Source organism: Mytilus edulis, unplaced genomic scaffold (genome assembly GCF_963676685.1).
Source record: "Mytilus edulis unplaced genomic scaffold, xbMytEdul2.2 SCAFFOLD_819, whole genome shotgun sequence".
Classification (NCBI taxonomy): Eukaryota; Metazoa; Mollusca; class Bivalvia; order Mytilida; family Mytilidae; genus Mytilus; species Mytilus edulis.
This window is the reverse complement of record NW_027267586.1, coordinates 7357-31025: the sequence shown is the minus strand read 5'-3', so window position 1 is coordinate 31025 and position 23669 is coordinate 7357. Positions and strand designations below refer to the sequence as shown.

The following is a 23669-nucleotide window of genomic DNA, read 5'->3' as shown; positions in this document are numbered from 1 at the left end:
TGAACCAAAACTGTTTAACAAGAATATCACAATAATCGTATCTATATCGTGTGTTCAACATGAACACGTTTATTTGGCAGACCAACACCAGATATCTTACGGTTTTATATGACGTCATACACATTTTAAAATTTCATAATTTGTATAAGACTATTTTTGTATTGAGCACTTCCTCACAGAAAGGCTGAAAAGAGATTTTTTGGTTCGTTTTTCCTTGCCAAATAACCCATTTGGTCACATTTAGGTCGATCAAATTGCAATTTCAGACAAAAAGTTTTCAGTCTAATAAAAACGAGTTGCTTAAACGTGTAGCTATATGGTCGATTGCAATAAAACAAATGGTATGAAATTTCAATCTCATTTTGAAATGTTTTGTTTCTGGTGTAGATTTTTTTTTTAAAACATACATTAAGGTTTTTATCATTTAGAGCCGATTTATCTGGTATTTTCTTACACAGTAATAAACAAATCATGGACATGTAAAGAACTAGTGACGTATCCCACCTATACTGAACTCGTCACAGTGACATGAGTTATAATCTATACTACATATACCCTGATTAAATAAACAGTTTATTAAAAGAAGATAGAAAGAATACATAAAAAGAAGAATAATAGTATATGAAGCAAACAAATATCATGTATACATACAGTATGATAAATAAGGCAAAGTAAAATGAACAATATTTATAAACGATGCAAACATTACAAAATGTCTTATTTTGAAGAAAAGAAAACAAACCAAAATTACATGCACTTTTTTAAATGCATTGCCATATTATCAGTGACCAATATGGCAGAAAAAACAGTATGCTCTATTTACCAGCATTACTTGAATTGGCATTGCATTTATTAGAGTTGAGCATTTATGGGGACATTTGTAGAAAAAAAGGAAACAGAGATTTAATAGGAATTACAAAGAAATTTTTCACAGTGTACACTTTTTGTTTACAAGAAAGCATGCTAATTCTATTTGTATTTTATCAGTTACTATTTAAAATTTGTTTAATGACAGTAAAATCTTAAACTATAACCTAAATTGTTTTTTAGATCAGCAAAACATATGAACGATGTCTGGTGTAAAGTTTCATTCGTAACAAGGTATAGCAGTGGCACTAGTGGGATTAAAACACAACATTTGTTCAAAACTATAACATCATCAGTACTTAAAAGTATGCAAATGGAATAACTAGTTATTAGTTCGTATATCCTTCTTGAAATGATCGGAGTTCAATCTTCGTTTTACCCTTACTTTCCACTGCTTGAATATCAGGAGTGATAACTGGTACCCGTATGATCCTACTCGATTTATTTACATGTGAATATTTTCGGGCTGAAAATAAAATAAAATTTGTTTATTAATTTGCTACATTGTTATAAACAGATAAGCGAGTACGACATGCTCATTTTTACAATATGATTTTTACGATCAAAGAGAATAAATTATCGAATTTAAGTTTTATTAATTTAAAAAAATTCTCTGTAGATAATAACATAATAATTGGTCATTCGTAAGGTATACATACAATATATATTAAATAAACCAACGTTGATCTTAATCTGTATTCAGCCTATTCGATCATACACTCTTTCCGAGGGTTCCAGAACATAACATAACAAATTAGCAAACCGATGACCTCACTTCTTTTCTTACATCCTGGCATTTAAGGCAAACACGTGGTCAAATTAGTTGGCATCACTTAAGGATCTTTTGTTACATATTTCTTAAAGGTATTTTTATTGCATCAGTTTATTCTTAGCTTCTAAGTTACACACTGTCAGGTATTTTGAATTCATTTCAAGTGATTGCTTTAAAGCTATGAACGAAAACAAATATATACAAATCTGGGTATGATGTCTGGTTCATATATGATACTAGAAGTTTTAATTTCTTTCAACTATTAAGTCAGTATTATTTAACAGAAATGCATGATATTTTCAAAAATCGATGTCAATACATATCCAGGAGTCAATAATGGGGGAGTAATCAAGTTGGACGAATAAAAGGTAACTTAATTGCTCAACTTGAAAACCACGACAGATGAATTGAGCTTGAATTGGCACAAATTGGTAAGGATTATGATGCCTTTATGCTTTCCCATCAAATATATAATTGTTATAGAATTCATAGTGTTTAACACATTTTAATAGTTAATAGCATCATATTGCAAAAGGAAAAACAATGTATCGTAGGAAAATTGCTGAAATTCTCTGAGCTATCAAAATAGATATACAAAGTTTCATAATGGAAATAATATCATTTCAATGGCATTATGTTACGTAAAGATTTAATATGAGTAGACTGTCATCAACGTGAGAGGTTTGTGCTATAACACCAGGTTTAATCCACCATTTTCTACATTTGAAAATGCCTGTACTAAGTTAGGAATATGACAATTCTTGTCCATTCGTTTTTTTATGCGTTTTGTTATTTGATTTTGCCATGTGATTATGGACTTTCCAAATTGATTTTCCTATAAGTTCAGTATTTTTGTGATTTTACTTTTTCATATCAATGAAATACCAACACCTCAAAGCACCACTCCAACAGAGATGAGTATCATAAAGAAATAAGTATTGAAATCTCTAAAAGAACTGATATTGTACAAAACACATATAACATGCAAATATTAAGTAGTTATATGGTACCGATTTATGGATTTTTTTTAATTCAAAGCAACACAGCATAGTTGAAACGTCAAAATGTCTATGTGCGCTCAAATTCAGATATAGTATATGCAACAACCGAAAGTATGTACTTATTATCGATATTTATAAGACAATGTCCTGAAATCCCGTGAATGTGCAAAGTCTTTTCGTTGTTGTTAGAACAAATTCATTGCCTTTACAAAAATTTACTTGAAGTAAAGGCATGATATTATCGGTTTATTGTTTATCATTAAGTTTGTTAAATTATATTCAAACTGTAAGTTCCACTGAAAAAATATGTTCTTTACCGGAAGAAAAATTTGTGTTTTTATGCGACATTTTCAAGTCTTCTATTCCTTTTACTAGTTATAATTATTTAATTTCGAATGTAACACGGGTATTAGCATTTCCAGTCATTGTATCATTCATTTTCCGGATGTTATATCATTTATGCATATTCATACAAATTAAAACAACAAATAGTTTATTTATCGTGATTGGGAGAAATTGAATAGCAAAACCACCGATGTCAGAATGAGTAATTTGAATTCTTAAAAGTGTTTTTTCTCTTTCATTGTTTCCTTATAAATCATAATGTCAAATCTGCTTACATTCTGTCATAAATTTTCTTAGTAATAAACATCATTTCAATTACTATGATGTCAATATATGATAATAAGATTAACTAAAACTAAAGAGAGGTTGAGAGAAAACGTATACTAGTATGGGTAAGTAGCAATAGTAATTTCCAGTAAATCCCATTCATTCTGTCATTTATTTGCAAAGTCTTCACCACCATTTAAACAAAATAAGATGACATTATATAATAAAAGATCAACTAAAACTACAAAGAAGTTCAAAGAAAATGTATATGGGAATGTAGCCATAGTTATCCCCAGTGAATTCCTTTACTCACTGTCAAGTATTATCAGAAATTAATTGTGTCTCCGTGTTAATTTCGGATTCCTCCATAATAGTTTCAAGATAAATTTGCAATTTTCTCTGAAAATTCGTAAATTGTTAGTTTTGTTAGTCATGTGCATGCAAACAAATATCATTAGTGTAAAAAAAAACATAATTGTTTTCATAAAAATTCCAATGCAAATAATTATTATATTACAGTCAAAGAAAAGTGATGTATACCCCTAAACGTCTCATTCGCAATTTAAGATGTGTTGGGTTATTTTTTCAGTACCACCATTTGAAGAGGTAATCATTACCGAGGGTATTACCAGCCCCAGTTGCTAGCATTTCTATATTGAAACGAATTATCATTGATGTGGTCAGTCAATTGTGAAATGGCGACCGTGCAAGTCCGCCATGGTATAAAACAAACATCCTCATTATAATCATTATCAATTAACAGTTTACAAAACTTTGTATTTTTCGAAATATTTTTTTCGAAAAAAGGATTTTTTTTACAACAGAACAGGATTAGATAACTGTAGCTTGCATAATCTTTCGAATTGTATCGTTCTCAATGCTTTTCAACTTCGTACTTATTTGACATTTTTACTTTTGTTTAATTCAATGAGTCTTTTGTAGACGAAATACAAAGCGTGGTATCTATGATGAGTTAATAATGATAGTCACTGTATATGTCAGACAATTTTGTCAATAATACCTATACACATCTGTCATACAAGTTGGAGGTGTTTAGCTAGCCTTCCATTTATTTATTTTTTGAAAAGGCTTCAATAAAGTAAACAGTTGTTTTTCTCTTGATTCGTTGATTGTCAGATTTTATGGACTTCTCCTTTTTGAATTTGTCTTCGAATTCGGTATTTTTTTATACTGTATTATAACGCCAAAGCCATTTACCAAAATGAGATACATTATATATTAGTGAATAATAAATTGACCTTCCTAAGTCAAATATTTTCATTTTACACTTATTTTATAATCCATCTTATCAATAACCCACTCAGAAAAGAAAGGTTATTGACTAGTTCACATCACTGATTTGAAATTGTCATTATCTTCAGTAATGAAAACAATTGTTCTCCACCAGATGCTCATTTCGACAATAGATATCTTTTTAGTGATGCTAGAGACAAAACATCTGAAAATCCGAAACTCATTTAAAAGAGTTATACTGTTAATCATATTTGTTAGTAGAGCAAACATTGTAAGTGCAGATTCCTAACCAAAATTAATTTATAAAAGAAACATAGCTCTATTTTATCATTAAAATCGTTTGCTTATTCCTACCTCCTCTGCTGGCGATGCAAGTCTAGCAGCAGTAACTGCATCTTCAACTGTCATATACGTATTGTCACCATATTTTTCCACAAACTTCGTCTTTTCAAGCACTGACCATGCCTGATCTGAAAGTAGAATACATGTGTGTAAAGATTCAAATAAAATGGCATGAGTTGTTCTTAAAATAACAAAACATAATTATGAGACAGTATTCTAGAACGGTTGATATTTTTGGTATAGCTGCCATTTTTGGAGAAAGAAAAATCCTCCGGCACCTTATCTTGACTATGTACCGTTTCTCTTTTCACTGGTTTTAAATTTGCAATTCACTAATCGAAGCTTACGAATAATTTCAGTTATCTAACTTTATTCATCTGTTGTGCAGTCTAATTGCGTGCATTGCCTCATACAAATAAATGACATTGGGGTGTAAAAGCGTTGATCGAAGTACATTTTGTGCGCACGGTCAACGCTTTTACAACCCTATGAAGTTACAAAAAAAAGCATTCAATACTTATAATGACATTTTTTAGCTAGGATCATGAAAACACGATTTTTATTAAGTTTTTATTTAATTTACCTGTGCACTTTATTGTGGGACCTCGTATCATCATGAAAGATACATTTGATTGTGTAATGAAGTTGATAAAGGAATAACGCGAGATTGCAGTGTAGCCAATCAGAATAAAGTATTATAATAAAACATACATCTTATGTAATTATTTAAGGTTAAGTTATGATGAGCAATGTTTATGCCAGAACCCTGAGGCAAACCGAAGTGTTGTTATTTCTTTCCATGAGGTTCCATCATATTCTATTTTGACCTGATGTCAGGGTGTAAGCAACTAGAACAACAGTTAATTATTAAATCTAATCTGGTTCACATTTTTGACAGTCTAGATTCCTTCTTATTCAATTCTAAAAACAATCGATACTTATTATGTATCGAACACTCCACTGTTACTAGAAATAATCAATATTGTAACTTATTTACATTCGAAAAAAAAACAAAAATTATTAAAATTTGAAACAACCTTTCTAAATACTTATTTTTGAGAGACGATATTGATCATTTATACATATTATTATTCTATCGGTATTATTTTTTATTTGCAAATTTATTTATACATACCACAAATGCACGCCAAAAGCACTGTCACATGAATTGACTTATAATCGTCACACAACTGTAAAAAATGAATTAAACATATATCAATGTTAATCAACTGAAAAGTAACCATTTCTTTACAAGATAATGAGTAGCTACTCCTTTAATTACTTTATCATAAGCTTAATGGTTGTCTGGTCACGTAAGAATTTACTGTTCAATTTATTAGTTAATGGTCAATTATATCATTCATCCCTTTAAATTATAGTTATAACAAAAGGGAATATGGCAAAGTAGTTAATGAGAAAACAGTTCATCAAATGTAAACAAAACTTAAGTTGTTCATTTGATTACCGTGTTCCAAATTAGTGTGGTAATACAACCTTGTATATGTATCCTGGATTAAAATTAGTTGGTTGGTTTTTATATTGCCTTTGTTTTCTAAGTAAAATAGTGTTCATATTTAACTATCGCCAAAGTAGATCCATCATGATATACCCTTTAAGCCTTTCTGTCGTGGCTTTTGTTATTTTACTCTTCACCAGACACTTACTCTTTTGTGTGTTTTGTTAAAATGGGTTGTTCAAACATATTTTGGGGTCCGATTTGACCTATTATATAAAGTGAGCTAATTGTAAATGTAGAATAACTATCATTAGTCTATGTATAAACAGAAAAACATTGTCGTTGATTTAGAACATATAACAAAATGTTCCGAACGAGTAAAACAAATTCTTATTAAAAAAAACTATTCGTAGTATTACCTGTTTAAGAATTTTTCCGCCCACCGTATCAATGAAACACATGGCGGAACAGTCAAGAATGATATGATGGACGTATCCACAGTCGGCCATACTGGTATCTATTGGTCTCCCCATTGGAGCAAGATCATTTGATGTTGGCAAGAATCCATTCTCTTCTAATGAGCTTCCTGGATTTGAGCTTCTAGTCGAGGTATCAGAACGAGCTGAACGGAATGATGATATAGACTCTAGCGATTTAAGGGAACTCTAGATTAAAACAAAACAACATCAGAATCACTTTCATATAAAACATCAAATGAGCATGTAGGACTTTTTAGTTATGGTTCATATATACGTTTGTCACATAATAAGAACAGAATGAAAATAATATCAAACAAATTAAATTATAAGTATTTATTCATGTTGTCTAGAATCTTGCAACTTCAGTCATACGTAGAAAAGATTGCATTCATTTATACATTTTCCATTTGCTAAAACAACGTTCTAGTAAAGTTCACTTTCATACCTTGTCTTCTGAATTCCGATATGGATCCAAGTCTTTTAATTTGTTTCCTTACACGTTCTGGTTTTGTATCTGATAACGTATAAACTTGTCGGAGGAAAAGGTCGCCGTTTGCAAAATATAGTGGTGCATTGAACCCGACAATTCTTATTCCAGAGAATCCGCGAGTCTGTAAATTAAATTAAATCTAGTCATGTATATATTTGTTTCATAATGATGTATCTGTAAGTTAAACAGTTGTTCGTATTATAACGATGACAATCATGGTGCTGGTATTTATTGTATTTGATAATATCCAGAATGTTGAATTTTGTAATTTATAATAAAGTTTTATTTTAAAGTTTGCTGAGATACATATTATAAGAAGTCAATTTAATGTATGATAAGATCAATTCATGTACGAGGTCAGTAGCATACCCTGGAGCCAGAGTGGAACGAATTGATAAATATCAGAAAGGAGTTCCATCAAAAGATTGGTAAAGCCAAGAGAATCATATAGGAAAGAAGTTTGTTAATGATGTCTGATTTTGTCAGTTATTGTGAACTTTCCCGATTGTGAACTTTCCCGATTGTGAATTTACTTTGGAGTTCGATATTTTTGTTATTTTCAACATGGAAATTCTTATCATGTATAAATAATATTTTTTAGGTATATTCTCAATTTCTAGTTTCAACTACCATAGTTTTCAGAAAAAAATTAAAGATGTCACAGGAAATCATAAGATCAATGATATTGTATGTCAGATCTGAAAATGGGGTTTTACCTACGAAATCGACTGTGTTTCCTTTTTGTTCAGAAAATTTTCGTACGTTCTTCAAATGTTCATTTTTACAACTACAGCATACATTACAACAATTATATGTACCTTAATATATTTAGATTCATCTGCGAATGCATTAACGGGATCGATTTTCTTTAATATCCTGGCCTTAGCACTAAAAAATAAATCCTGTATTTAATATATATGCAGCAATTAGGATAATGATTATAACTAAATATTGAAGCTATTCTTTTGTATTGCAAATTCAAACTCAATATTTAAGATTTAAAAAACAGCTTGTATAGTAAGAATGAGTCATGTTTTATAACAAATAATATTTGTATCATATTTGTAAATTATAAAAATAAAATAACACTGATTAAGTAGACCAACCAGTTTACATACGATAAACCCGTATGAGAGATTTGAATTCCTTGAGCATTTCAATGTGTTCTTAGTCGCTCGTTTTTCAAAACGGATTTTTATAGATATAAAAGAGTGAGATGCAGAATAATACGACATATTACTTAAACCGACAATTACTTACAGATTTGAAATAACAAATAGTTATCAAAGGTACTAGGTTTATAATTTAATACGCCAGACGCGCGTTTCGTCTTCATAAGACTCATCATGACGCTCATATCTAAAAAGTTATAAAGCCAAACAAGTACAAAGTTGAAGAGCATTGAGGATCCGAAATTCCAAAAAAGTCGTGCCAATTACGGCTTAGATTATATATCCGTTTTACGAAAAATTTAAAACACCGAAGTGCTGACAACTGGGTTGGTGATACCCTCTGGGACGAAACGTCCACCAGCAGTGGCATCGACTGTAAATTATGAAAATAAATGGGACTATTGGAAATATTTTAAGAAATGTAAAATTATATAAATACAAACTTACACCTGCGTTCTGACCACTACTGTCACAAACGAAAATCCAATTCCTACCCACAAGCCAATGTCTACATAGAATACTACCACTGATACAAACGTTACTATCCATATAACCTAAATGATAAAAAATTATAGAAAAAATAAGTATTCAATTCGTCATTTTAGAATATGAAGCAATCAGATTTTTTTTTAAATCGAACACTTTAGCGGATGGATAGTTTAAAGGCAGACGGAAAAAGGAAAAATGACCTTGTGTTTAATTTTGTTGTATGAACGCCCTGTTTATAAAATAAGGTCAAAATAATATTGTTTTGTGGGCGGTTTACATTTTGATTATTACTTTCAATCTCCTGATTTTTATGACAATTGCAACCAATATAAAATTTGTATTAGATACTTGTGCTTTGTGTCTACTTCACAAATGGTACATAATTGGTTGATTTAAATATAAATAGCTGATTTTGATAATTTGGTCAAATGTATAGGCAGTTCTATCTATACGGACTGAGAATTATACAATATTAATGGATTACTTGATTATACTTACAAAATCATAAGCTGATACATGAAAGAGCTTTCTAAGCTGGAACAACTGCATAAACATGCTTCTCAATGCTACCACAATGATTGATGATAATACACACTGAAGAATAAGTTAATTTCAGTGTTTAAGATAATATTTTTTTACTAAAGTTTTTAAAAAGATTTATGACTTGTGACGATAGCTTATCAGATTATTTCGTCATTTGATTAGGGACTTTCTGTTTTGAATTTTTCTCGGAGTTAATTTTTTTTGTGATTTTACTTTTTATCCTGTAACAGAAAATAATTATTGTTTTGGCGTACATATAATTAAAACTAGTAATCTTGTCCCATCATCGCCTCGGTGAAAAAGGTAAGCAAAACATAAGATTCAAATTGACAAACAGTACATACGGTAAATAATTGGATCCAGCAGCAGCATCTATGTCATACAAATGGGCTTTACGTGAGGTCATAAAAGATGTAAATACACTTGTATGCAAATTTGTCCGCCATTACAGAAAATCATTTGATGTCACAACTAAAAAGTGATTGTTTGAGGAAATTAATCGGAGGTGACATAAAGTCATTCGGAGGCAAAATACAGCTAAATACCAAAAGTGTAAATACGTTTATTAACATACCGTGATATTCCAGGTAGTTGGGTACTTGTGAATAGTAGTCTCAATGATAATAAATACATCACGTTGTTTGTATCTATATCTGATTTCAGATTGTTACAATAACTAACTACGTTTTGCAGCTAAAAAACTACCTTTTGGCTGTTTTATATTTGTCTTTTTATACTCACATATTTCACACACAATAGCCGTAAACTAACAGTATTCTCGAGAAAAGAAGGTCTGGGATAGGGGTTCTTTTGGCTGCATTCTTTTTCAAGGCCATTTTATTTATTGCCGACATTTATTTTCTATATTCTAATTTTCTCTATTCTTTATTATTTTTGTGCTCATTGTTCTAATTATGTACACCCCATCCAGAACTTCAGGTAATTCAAACGATTGCATGATTTTCTTTTTTTTTTTAGGTTTGTGACACTTTTGTCTTTTTCATTTTTAGCCATGGCGTTGTCAGTTTGTTTTAGATTTATGAGTTTGACTGTCCCTTTGGTATCTTTCGTCCCTCTTTTAGTGTCTTAACAATGATACACATATGAAGAAGATGGAGAAATTCACCTATTTAAGAAATACTTACATTTGGTAGATCTTCAAAGAGAGGTCCAATGACCAAAATAACAACGAGCACAAGAGCGGCAGAAAATACACTCGTTAGCTAAAATGAAAAAATAAAACTCAGTTTTTTTAAGATATAATATAATATAATCCAGTTTTCCGTCTGATAATTGTCCTACTATTATAGATATTTTCTGGTTAACTACAGGTTGAAGAATAATAATTGTTTGCCAGTCCTAATAACAAGTTATTATATTGATTGTTCCTGCTTTTGGTCCTGGTTTTGGTCCTGGTTATATTTCATTTTTTATTATACTTCGGAAAGAAAGTGTTGAAATCGGCATTTAAAAATAGTTTCTAATATTTTTCAAAGCACAAATTATATGAACTTTTATTTTTTTGTAGCACACTGAAATGGTGACGTAGAAAAATATCGAGGAGTACCGATTGCTAATTTCTAATTCAAATATATTGACACATGGCAAAAAATATCTGTTTTGCAGACGGTAAATAACGTTTACATGCATATGGTTTTCAGAAAGGATAGTACATATCATGATTATAGAAACGTTTACAGACTAATATCTTAGAACCGATATCTTATAAATCACGAATTATCTGGCAATGTGCTTGTTCTCGACTCTAGGAGTCGAGATTAAGAACTGAACGATGGACAGATAGTGCGTGAATTTTTCTTGCTTCCTGATTGGAAGATATTACGAGACGTGAATAATCAAAGTTTATTGATTGGTTAGGACAATCCAAACCAAGTAAATGTCCTTCAATCCCGTAGAGTATCGGATTTGTCCTCTCTATTTAAGCAATTAGATTTTACACAGGTAACCTTTATCTATAAATATTCGAATCTTCTGGAGTAAACAACAACGTTTAAACGATAATAATTCATAGCGTGTGACCTCACGTGTGTGGTAAATTTGCTGATTAATGCACGTGGCTATTCTAGTAAATGAATTTATCTACAAAGCGAGAGCACTTTCCATTTTCATCAGCTAAGAGTCGAATAGCCTTTTTGAAAGGCTAACGCTTGTACTATAAAGACTTCGATCAAAGTATACTTCAAACATGGCAGAAATAATCTGATATGGTTTTCAGAAAGGATAGTTCAAATCATGGCTATGTTGACGTTTATAGACTAATATCTTGATATAGATAACTTGTAAATAAATCACGAATTGTAAGACCATTGTGTTTGTACGTATAAAGACTTCGATTAAAGTATACAAATGGAAATTGATTGTTTTCATAATAAAAGACATAACTTTATTAGCAATGCAACACATGTTAATCATGTATTAATATGATAATTGTGGTTTGAACGTTATAGCTATCAATAAATCATTATGTGTAAGAAAATATGTCTTTGGTAAGAACAATCATTTAATAAGTCGATTAGGATTAATAAATGCGTTTTATCCATTATTCGCATTTGCCTTTCCAATCGAAGAAAAGAGACGGGCATATGAAATAACTTATCAAACTTCCCATAATACTTTAATAAATATTCATCAAAACACTGCTGTCATTCAGTTGTGTACAAACATCAGATTTGTATAGCTTCCAATGTTGTCTTTTGTTGATTGCAGTTGGTCGTTCTTTGTATTTTGCAATGACGTGATAAAATTCTATTAGAATTATGAGTTTGAATATTACATTAGTATCTTGCGCCCTTGTAAGTTTAGATTTAAATCATTATATTACATTGTCCTATCTTTCAGTAATCAAAATAGGTTACTTACCTGAGTTTTACCACCTGCTGATTCTTGGACAGAGCTACGGGAAACAGAAGCTGCAGCAGGATAACAGGAGAAAAAAAGATCCAAATATATTAGATACTCCATATGCAATGAATTCCTAGAATAGTGAAAAGAGTTTGTGCTTTTATGTGTTATATATACATAAACAATGAATCCATAGAACAGTGAAAAGAGTATGTGTTTTATGTGTTATATATACATAAACAATGAATCCATAGAATAGTGAAAAGAGTATGTGTTTTATGTGTTATATATACATAAACAATGAATCCATAGAATAGTGAAAAGAGTATGTGTTTTATGTGATATATATACATAAACAATGAATCCATAGAATAGTGAAAAGAGTATGTGTTTTATGTGTTATATATACATAAACAATGAATCTATAGAATAGTGAAAAAGAGTACAAGTATTGGTTGTTATATGTCCCAATTTTGCAATGATTTCATAGAATCGTAAAAAAAAAAAAAGATTCCTAGGCGATATTTTTGGACAGAAATTGCATGAACTGGCAACTGTAATGCTCAGACGTCTATTGCCGAATGTACATTTAGTGCAGAAAAATGGTCTCCGTTAATGGCATTGCATTTGAATGTTTATAAAATAAAAATATGTACTCAAACTATATATAATACCTAAGCTGTTCGTTGACAACATAAAAAATTCATAAGGCACAACCAAAAAAAGTACCAAATATACAAAGAAATTAATTCAAAGCTTGATGACTGATGAATACAAATAATACAAAGAACATACTGGCTTGGACGTCGCCCGGGTTACCAAGGTCCTCTCTTGCTGCACGGAACACTGTAGCATTTGGATTAGGGACTTTCCGTTTTGAATTTTCCTCGGAGTTCAATATTTTTGTGATTTTACTTTTTTCAAATAAAAAATATTTATATACCTGGTTTGAATCTATTCTGTAATGATGTTTCTTGCCATAAGAGCAGCAAGCGAAACAGACTGAGCAAATGCAACAACAGCAACAATGATAGCTTCACTGAAATTATCTGTAGCATCTCTGAAGGAAGGAATTTTAGGCAGTGGTAACCTGGAAAAAACAATTATCCTGGCAATTAGGAACCATATGTTCTATTGGAAACTAACACATGCTGATAAAATAAAACGTTTGGATTAGTACTATAAATATAAATAAATGTTGTGACTTGAGGGAAAATAGATTGCTTTGCATATCTAGTTATTCAATTTTGTCCGTCATACTTCATATTAAATTATTAAAATTAGTTCGCCATAGGTTGTTTACTGATGGTCAATGTACCAATATAAATCGAGATTCCTAGTGGAAGTGTTAGGTCTCGTTAGACGGTAGCACTAACAATAAGTCAAGATCTCAAATGGCCGACTTGTTATATGTGTGACTTTATTTTACTGAATAATAACTAGGTTCTGGAAAAATGAGAAAATAATTCCCCTTACGATTCCATAGTAGCAGTTGTACAACTTAAACGTACGTTCTAACTTATAATACAAAAAAGCACTTTAATTGAAAGGATTATCATATAATAAGTTGTTTACCCAGCAGGGACTTTTCCAACAGTTTTTCATTCCATATGTATCATGAAAATGTCCATAATGAGAGGCCAGTGTACCAATGACAACCTACAGTAGAGAACATATTTATCAAATGGGATATAAAAAACAAGGCCGCTTATGTAACAGCTGTGACCTTGTTTCAATAAAAAATATTGTATAAAAAATAGCAAAACAAATAAATGAATAATACAAACATTGTTTACTATCGTGCAACTCATTTTTTTATTAGTTGATAAATACTACAATCTTGTTGTTATGACTCTGTTTATATATCATAGGTTTGTATTACAATATAAAAAGTAGAGAAGATGAGGTATGCTTGCAGAGATCACATAAAGTGGATGTATTGCTTACATCCACTTCATTTGAACTTTGGTAAATAGTTGTCACGTTGGTGGTCATGCCACATCTATTCGCATATGCTTTACATCATACGACCTGGGTTAATATTAGTATCCATAGCTTGTGCACTGTTACATTCGCGCATATCCTGGTGGTGTTAGGTACATATATAACTCCGCAATAACTGTGGTGGTTCATAAAATTATCAGTTTGTCACAAAATTGTCAAAGTCTCTTAATGCCGTATAGCATGTTAGATGTGTTTTATCATTTGATTTTGCCATGTTTCCGTTTTGAATTTTCTCGGAGTTCAGTATTTTTGTAATTTTCTTTTTACATTCCCTGTTCCACAGACGTCTAACAACAATGTTTACGTGGCCTGTTATAGCAAATAAGTTTTTCAATTTGGAGATCGCCAAACCTACGGTGCCCCATCTTATTGATACTTACCACTACTAATTCAACAGGTATAGGTATCTTCAAGTGTTTCTTGAATCTCGTGTTGACTTGAACCTTGACTATATACAAAATCACAATACAAATAGCCGACATTATTATTGTAGCTGGATTTGTATCCCCAATGTTCTCAATAATTGCTTTGTACGTCTGAAAAAATTAAAAATAATGATTAACTTACAAATAAACTCATGATCATAGATATCAGGACTACACTTTGTATATACGCAAGACGCGCGTTTCGTCTACAAAAGACTCATCAGTGACGCTCTTATCCAAAAAAGTGAAAAAAGCCAAATAAAGTACGAAGTTGAAGAGCATTAAGGACCAAAATTCCTAAAAGTTTTGCCCAAATACAGCTAAGCTATCTTTCCTGGGGTAGAAAAGCCTTAGTATTTCAAAAATTCTATTAAATTTTGTAAACAGTTAATTTATAAATATAACCATATCAATGATAATTCATGTCAGCACAAAAAGTGTTGACTACCGGACTTGTGATACCCTCGGGGAAATAAATCTCCACCAGCAGTGACATCGACCCAGTCGTTGTAAATAAACTCATCATAGATATCAGGACTAAATTTTGTATACACGCCAGACGCGCGTTTTGTCTACATAAGACTCATCGGTGACGCTTGAATCCAATAAAGTGAAAAAAGGCCAAATAAAGTACGAAGTTGAAGAGCCTTAAGAACCAAAATTCCTAAAAGTTTTGCCAAATACAGCTAAGGTAATCTATTCCTGAGGTAGAAAAGCCTTAGTATTTCAAAATTCTATTAAATTTTGTAAACAGTTAATTTATAAATATAACAAATATCAAAATAATTTAATAGCGCTTATTACTATAACTTACTATGAAAGTGCTAATTAGCTGTAAATAACAAAATAATTAAAACTTATCTGGAAAGTGTTGATTTGCTGAAACATATTGATATAGGAAGATGTGGTGTGAGTGCCAATGAGACAACTCTCCATCCAAATAACAATTTATAAAAGTAAACCATTATAGGTCAATGTACGGCCTTCAATATGGAGCATTGGCTCACATCGAACAACAAACTATAAAGGGCCCAAAATTACTAGTGAAAAACCATTAAAACGGGAAAACCAACGGTCTAATCTATATAAAAAAAATGAGAAACGAGAAACACGTATAAATTACATAAACAAACGACAACTACTGTACACCAGATTCCTGACTTAGGACTTTTATGCCTCTATAACTTAATATTTTAAAATAACTGCCGTTGAAACACAAATAAACTAATATTTTGATTTCTTCATATACTAGTATATGTACTTACATTAAATATTTGATATAAATTTGGAAACCGCTTTATCTTCAGTCCAAATATATACTTGACTTGACTAGTGAAGACATGTACAGCAGCGCCGGTGGTGAATCCACTGACCAGAGGGTCGGACATGTACGTGGTAACAAATCCCAAGCGGAAAACACCAAATAATGTCTGAAATAAATTATCAGTATACAGTATCAATACTATTGTGGTACACATGATCTCTAAAAAATGAGATCTAAAAACAAGAATATAATTTTGTTCGGAATAATGGTATATTTTTAGAAATATATACGTATTTGCTAATAAGCCAATATGATAAAAACAATCTTGAAGTTAACTTATAGTTGTTAATTTCTATGTCATTTAGTCTCTTATGAAGACTTGTCTCATTTGCATTCATACCAAATCTCCTTTTTTATAAGGATACGTTTTTTTAAAAACATGCTTGTGTTATCATTACATGTTTTAAGCTACATACCAAGAATTGATTCGTAAGCTATTTGTGTATTTGAAAGGCACATACCTACAACACTTTATTCCTACTTGGAAACAAATATAAAATAAAAAAAAATATGGAAAAAAAATAGAACTACCGGAAGCATTTTAACGATATACCATATTACAAATATAAACTTTTCATCACTTACTTGTATCACACCGACAAGAAAGCATACAGACGCCGCTAACGCCATCTTTTCTACGTCCAGCGCAGAAATAAGATCAGGTGTACCCGGTGTTGTTGTGGAATAATTGCCACCGGTGACATTGTAGGGTTCGACTGTTAATGTTACAACTCCTGGCTTTTCGTCCAGTTGTGAAACTATAGATCCAGTCATTAGACTCACAACAGCCACAGTACCTTGAAAACAATAGTAAATTAGACAAAACAAATTGCTATTTATTTAAGGAGGAGATTCTGTTTATCATAATGCTAAATGATGTTTACGATAGATAAATAAGTATGAAATCCACCGAAAAACAAAGAAATGTCTAGAGTATAACGTTCTGTCTTTAACAAGGGTGATGTGTTTATATAATTTGTCGAGCTTTAAATCGTTCCATGTCTATCAAAGATGTTCAAAAGTTAAAGATACATTCCAAGATCTGCTATCTCAAAATGACGAGAAACATAAATATACTGCATACAACAGCTACTGTTGAGGGTCCTGACTTCAGTCAATCACAAGAAAACGTGTCGGAACTGGACAAACGAATGGCTATTTCTTTAGATTGCAATTTTTAATTGAGATACTAAAATGTTGATTTTTAGATTATATGTGTACCCAAATTTAATTTTGAACGAGCACAAATAACTTTTTAGTTTTGTAAAATGTACACCATTGTTGTATCAAGTGTTTGAACAATTTGGGTATGTTTGCATTGGGCAATTCTTTGCAGCCTCCCAACTTTTGATTAGATAATTAATCTAACGACGATCACAGTCTGTTTAGTTATCACCCTCAATAAAACAAAAATACTATTGTCAATACTTACCCATTGAAATATGTTTTGATGTTCCGAATATATAATAGAGAAGAACGGGAAAGAATGCTACATAAAGTCCGACAATAGGTGGGAGATCTGCTAACATAGCGTAGGCCATACCTAAAACAAATACAACATTTAAAGTACATCTTCTAAAATAGCGCAGGCCATGCCTAAAACAAATACAACATTAAAAGTACATCTGATAACATAGCGTAGGCCATGCCTAAAACAAATACAGAATTAAAAGTACATCTTCTAACATAACGTAGGCCATACCTAAAACAAATACAACATTAAAAGTACACATGCATTGCAGTTAATATATTCATAAACTTAAAATACCGATATATTGATATTTACCAGTTGTTTATGTATTCCAAGTAATGTCGTTTTGTATGAAAATGAAAACAATATATTTAGAGTATGAGTACATGCGAAAATTTACATATCGGTATAAAAAAAATAAAAAAAATTTCACTTTACTATAAGCCACGGCGTTAAAAGCACCCTAAAGATTCATTTTAAGTGTATTTTCATGAAATCTTTAACTCCAATGTTGTTTTTTTTTCTAATGGTAAAAAAATCAAGAGACATAAACAAAAAATATCGTTTACAAAACAAAGCCTTTAATTGCCTAGTAGCATCCACAGATTGCAAATCTATACTTGAAGCATGTAAACATGTCATATTTAGACAAGACGTGTAATTTCAAAAGCTTTTCTGTGAGGAAAAAAGAAGTGAATGTCGAGAGAAATCTTTAATTTTGTGTTATTAAAAATCAAAACTAAAATGTAAGTGTCAGTCATGCCATTTTGTTTTGAGAAATGGTTTAGTGGGGTCATTTTCGTCCTGTCTCATTATTTTTAATCCCACATCTCCATACACAAATATATATGCAGTAGTACTCTTAGACTTATTATAATTTTTTTATGACTACATACCATTGATGCAATATCAGAGCAGCCTTAATTGTGAATTTATTTTAATTGTCTTTTCTCTTGCAGTCTCTCTGTTTATTCTTTTGAAAGACATATATCACGAAACTAAAGTGGTTTTTTTTTTCTTTTTTATTTAGACGTACCTTGTGGAAGTTGCATAACACCAACGGTAAATCCAGCAATGATATCATTCGGAAGATCAGTTCTAATTTTATATTTTTTCATAATGTTTATACTAGGCACAGTTTTAAAGAAGCCCTTCTTCAATTGTTCTGAAGAGCAATTACACATTGAGTTAAAATGGTCGCAGCAAGAGTCTTTGATAGAGTCCTCGCTGTGGGGTTGACGGTATTCCTTTCGGAAGGTATTGGCCTGGTGTAGTTTCGGAGGTTCGTTGCCATTGGATATAGATGTTTCCGCAATGGAACCAGTTTCGACATCCCCATTTTGAACTGTTTGCTGAACTGTTTTTATGTCACCATTTGAGTCGGACATGACTATATTTTGAGAAGTAGAAAATATCAGCTAATTTTCTCTGTTCTGGTTGTCTGGAACAAAAAGTAAACAATAAGTATTTACATATTTGAAAAAAGTCCCAATATTAAATTGAGGTTATTCGCAGCTAAAATTCACAATTCATGCAACATTTCATATAGAAAAAAGGGATGGAAAATACAAAGGGGACATTCTCAACTTATAAATATATATGTATATAATATTTTGTTCTTTTGTTGTTTTTTTTCTCTCTGTATGATGTATTGTAAAATTATTATGTTGATTTACATGTATGTATGCCTTCAACCCATATGGGTACAAATGTGCATTTATATTCGAAATTATAAAATTTGATATAACTCTTAATTTCATAGTTGTAGCACGGTTGTTAAATATCGTGTACACATTTTTAAAATTAAGCACGGAATGTGAAAAAAAAATTCTGACGGGTGTCCCTCGAAAATGGTACTCAGATTTTATCAAAGTACCGACCTTGAACTTATGGGTAAAAAAAATCAGATTATGATAAAAAAAAAACATGCAAAATTGATAAATACTTATGCGCTACTACCAATTGAAATAATAATTTGGTTCCCACGCATGACTTGTGTTTTGGGATATTTCTAAGAGCTTGTACTTAGAGTCCCGTATTATTATCATGACAATTACCATGTAAAATTAAATCTGTTATACTTGTTAATCAATATTACATGTTTCCTACAACAGTATTTGGATTAACCTTTTTTCATGGCATTCCGCTAGATTTAACGAACTAGAGTTTTTGAGTCATAGTCTCAGACGTTTGACTTTTAATGTTTCATGAACATAATTGTAGTTGTTTTAATTTATATTTTTTTATTATTATCGATTCGCATTAACTAATTCGAATTAGATTCGCATTCGAAACGTTCTACGTCCTAACGTCAATTCTAATTCGAATTACAATGCGCGTCAAATTCGCTTTACTGTCCAATAAACTCATCATAGATACATTGTACCATGATTAATTTAGTATATACGCCAGACGCGCGTTTCGTCTACAAAAGACTCAACGACGTTAACTTTTAATTCGTATTCACAAAAGCGTATTTCTAATGCGAATAAGATAATTCGAATTAGCCAATTGGAATCAACTCGAATTAAAAAAAAAAAAGACGACTGTGTGAACGCGATTAGCGAATTCGATTCGCATTCGATTCGAATTCAATTCGAATTAAATGTACGTGTGAACGAGGCATTATTCTTATTTGACCTTTCTGCACTGACTTTCCATGGAACTTAATTATTTGAAAAAAAATCTGCATTATTGTCTTGTTTTGCATTCCTATAACTTTGAATGAGCTTACGTGTAAGGCTACCATATTTCTAGGCCAATCAAACTTCTGTTTGTATTTTTAAATTGTATTTAAGTTAAAATATAACCAACACTGGTTTTTTTTTGTTTTTTTTTTTAATTATGAATAATTTAGAGACGAACAAACAATAACAGTTATAAACAATTCATGGACATAAGAAATGGAATAAAAAAAAATTCCGTGTAATACATGAAGTTCCATATTTCTAGGCCAATCAAACTTTTTAAATTTTATTTAAGTTAAAATAACATGAAAACGAATATATGGGATTTGAGATAAGAATTTGTTCCAAGAAATTGATTTCTCTATAAATGTATTTCTACGAAATAAAGTCATAAATCCCTATAGTTCTGAAAAAGTCATAAATCGAAACTTGTACATGTAGCTACCACTTTAATTCGCCATAATACAGTAGAGTTGTACAAATATATAAAAACGTAGTTCTTAACTATTAGTAAATAACCATTTATTCAAATAAGGAATATATCGACCCTAAATTAAATACATGTACATGTATATACATATAAATGCACTTTACAAAATGATCACTAAACATTTACGTCTATCAAATGACACTGGCGAATCCAGCGGGGATGTTGTAGCTGGACCCCCCCCCCCCCCCCCCCCCCCCCCGCCATCAAATTTTCGTTTCAACACCGAGTCTAATGAACCATCAGTCCCCAAGGGTATCATCAGCTTGGTAGTCAGTACTGTCGGTTCTCATGTCAATGATAACAAACCTTTCTAAATTTGCCTGTTTTTTTTTTTTTTATTTTAAAATTACTAGTATCAAGAAACTTAGGTTTCAACCCCTCGGGCAATGTTGGTTTTTATTTTAGGTCAATTTTTATTATATAGCTCTTCTACAGTTTCGGTTTTATACATCCTTAGATTTTGTTCAAATATTCGGTTTTGAGCATTCCTGATCAAGCTTACCCCAGAAAAGGGCCTCAGACCCATGCAATATATATCGTGTTGTTTTCATGTTTTGACGTACTGCCAACTGTTCATAGCGTCAACTATAATATTAATTTCTTATGTTTGCTAGCGTATTGCCAGACATCGTACAGTTCTATTTCTTGTATATAATAACTACATATAAAAACGAAACATTTGAGTATCTATATTTAAATTAAAAAAACGTATGTATTCTTTGGAACTTTCTATCGTCAAGAACATGAAATATTTGCCACTGAACTTCGATATTGATATCCATATATCGATCACTAATTCCACATTTTTCTCAAAAAAATCAAATTTGAACTTTTGACAGTAATTAATCCTCATGCAGCGAATATCAAAAATATTATATATGCTGTTCAATATATATTCTTAGCAGTGTATAGTGTTCTTAAACATTGATTAATTTCGTGAATCTCGCTTATGAGATTTGTCTCGCAAATTTTGGAAATGAAAAATCCGATTCATCAGTGTCCAATATGTTAGAGTAACGTGTATTCAAAAGTTGAAGGAAATCGATAAAACTCATTAGAAACCAAAATGAGTGAAGACTAAATGCGTTGCGTTTCTACAGGTGTAACTTAAAGCAATTCTCGTTTTAGCAGATAGTAAAAATACTTGGGAATTAGTATACTAATTTGCTATGAAAATAAGGAGATATTGTAAGATTGCCAATGAGACAACTCCGAACAGTTCAAATTAAGTGATAGTAAGCATTTAAAGGCAACCGTATGTGCCTTCAAAAATGCCAAAAACCAATACCGTGTAAACGGCTTTAAACGGCTCAGACTTGAAAAAACATGGTACTTTGTATATTTTAATGTATGTCATTAATTCGAGCTAATTCAATCTTTTTAGCATACATAAATTACACCCTGCTTTTAATGGTGCCATCCTTGTTCCGCATTATGAGCGTTTTTGCTTATCGAGTTCATAGTTCAGAGACCATGTGCATAGCTATGGACTTGTATAACTTGGTTTGTTTATAATATATTATAAATACCGCTGACAGACATTTCAACATCTGTCATTAAAACGATTCATGAATTGATTTTTTAGGAGAAAAAAAAAATAAATAGAAAATCAAGCACCAAGACATGAATTTCTTTTATTTTATATTTTAAAAGTTTATACGTCTAGGCAATAACATGTAAATTAGCTGCATGTTTTATTCAAAGAAAAATCAACACAACGGACCGTGAACTTTTAAACTTTCAAAGCAGGCGACACAACCATTCCTATTGCAAAATGAACAAATGAGCACTTCACTGAAACAATTTCAAGGGGATCAACCTCGTTTAAAGTTCCCTACCTTAATTTTGAAGTAACTTCCATTTCACGCCATGGTTGATTTTTGAGTTACAGTGAAAACGACAATATTTATTGACGTGTTAAGTCGTACATATAAGTATCTGCAACAGATGTGGATATTGATCAATATATGTTTTATTCAAATGTCAGGATAAACTAAGTTGTGATGTATATATCGGGCAAAAACTTATAAGTAGTAATTAGATGGGCGGTATTATAATTTTCTTTTCTTTTGTCTATTTTTTTTAATATTTTAAAATGAAAACTAGTTACATTTCATCGATTGATTTTATATTGTCATTTGGGAATTGCTATAAACTGCTGTCAAATAATTCATGCATATTCAGACGATTAAACAATCAATGTAAATAATATTGAAATATCAATTAATTAATCTATCTCTTTCTCTTTCTTTTTATTTTTACTTAAAAGTTCAACAGGTCAACATACAGCATAATTTTGAAATAGACATATCGGGGCCTTTTATAGCTGACTTTGCGGTATTGGCTTTGCCCATTGTCGTAGGCCGTACGGTAACCTATAGTTGTTAATTTCTGTGTCATTTGGTCTCGTGTGGAGAGTTGTCTCATTAGCAATCATACTACATCTTCTTTTTTATATCTTCATTTTCATTGATATCGATGTCGTAATTGTTTTAATATTATGGTGTGTCTTTCTATGTCGAACAAATAAAGTTTATATTTACTTGTATGTTACTATATATGATGTATAAATCAACAAAATAATTTCAAAATTAATTAATTAAAAATAACTACGGAGACCTGGGGTGGTGTTCTCGAAGCTATCTTAGGACTAGCATAACAAAAGATACGTCTGAGATAGCTTCGAGACACAACTTAAGAGTGTCCTAAATTGATCCTACGTCCATCCTAAAATTGGTCTTATCTATGACTTAGGACGAATCTTAGGATACTTTCGAGAACACCACCCCAGGGTGATTGTTTAAAGCTTGAATCGACCCAAAAATATCACTCATACGTGTAACATATACATTGATTTTTAATTAGAAAAAATACATGTTTTCTTGAGCCTTGTTTGACCCTTGACGGTTGTAATCAAAAACATGATATA

General features: G+C 31.0%; 1 pseudogene; it reads right to left on the bottom strand.

Annotated features, from left to right (window-relative positions):
* Positions 1–1199: 1199 nt before the first annotated feature.
* LOC139505652 (prestin-like) lies at positions 1200–22702 on the bottom strand (annotated as a pseudogene).
* Positions 22703–23669: the final 967 nt, after the last annotated feature.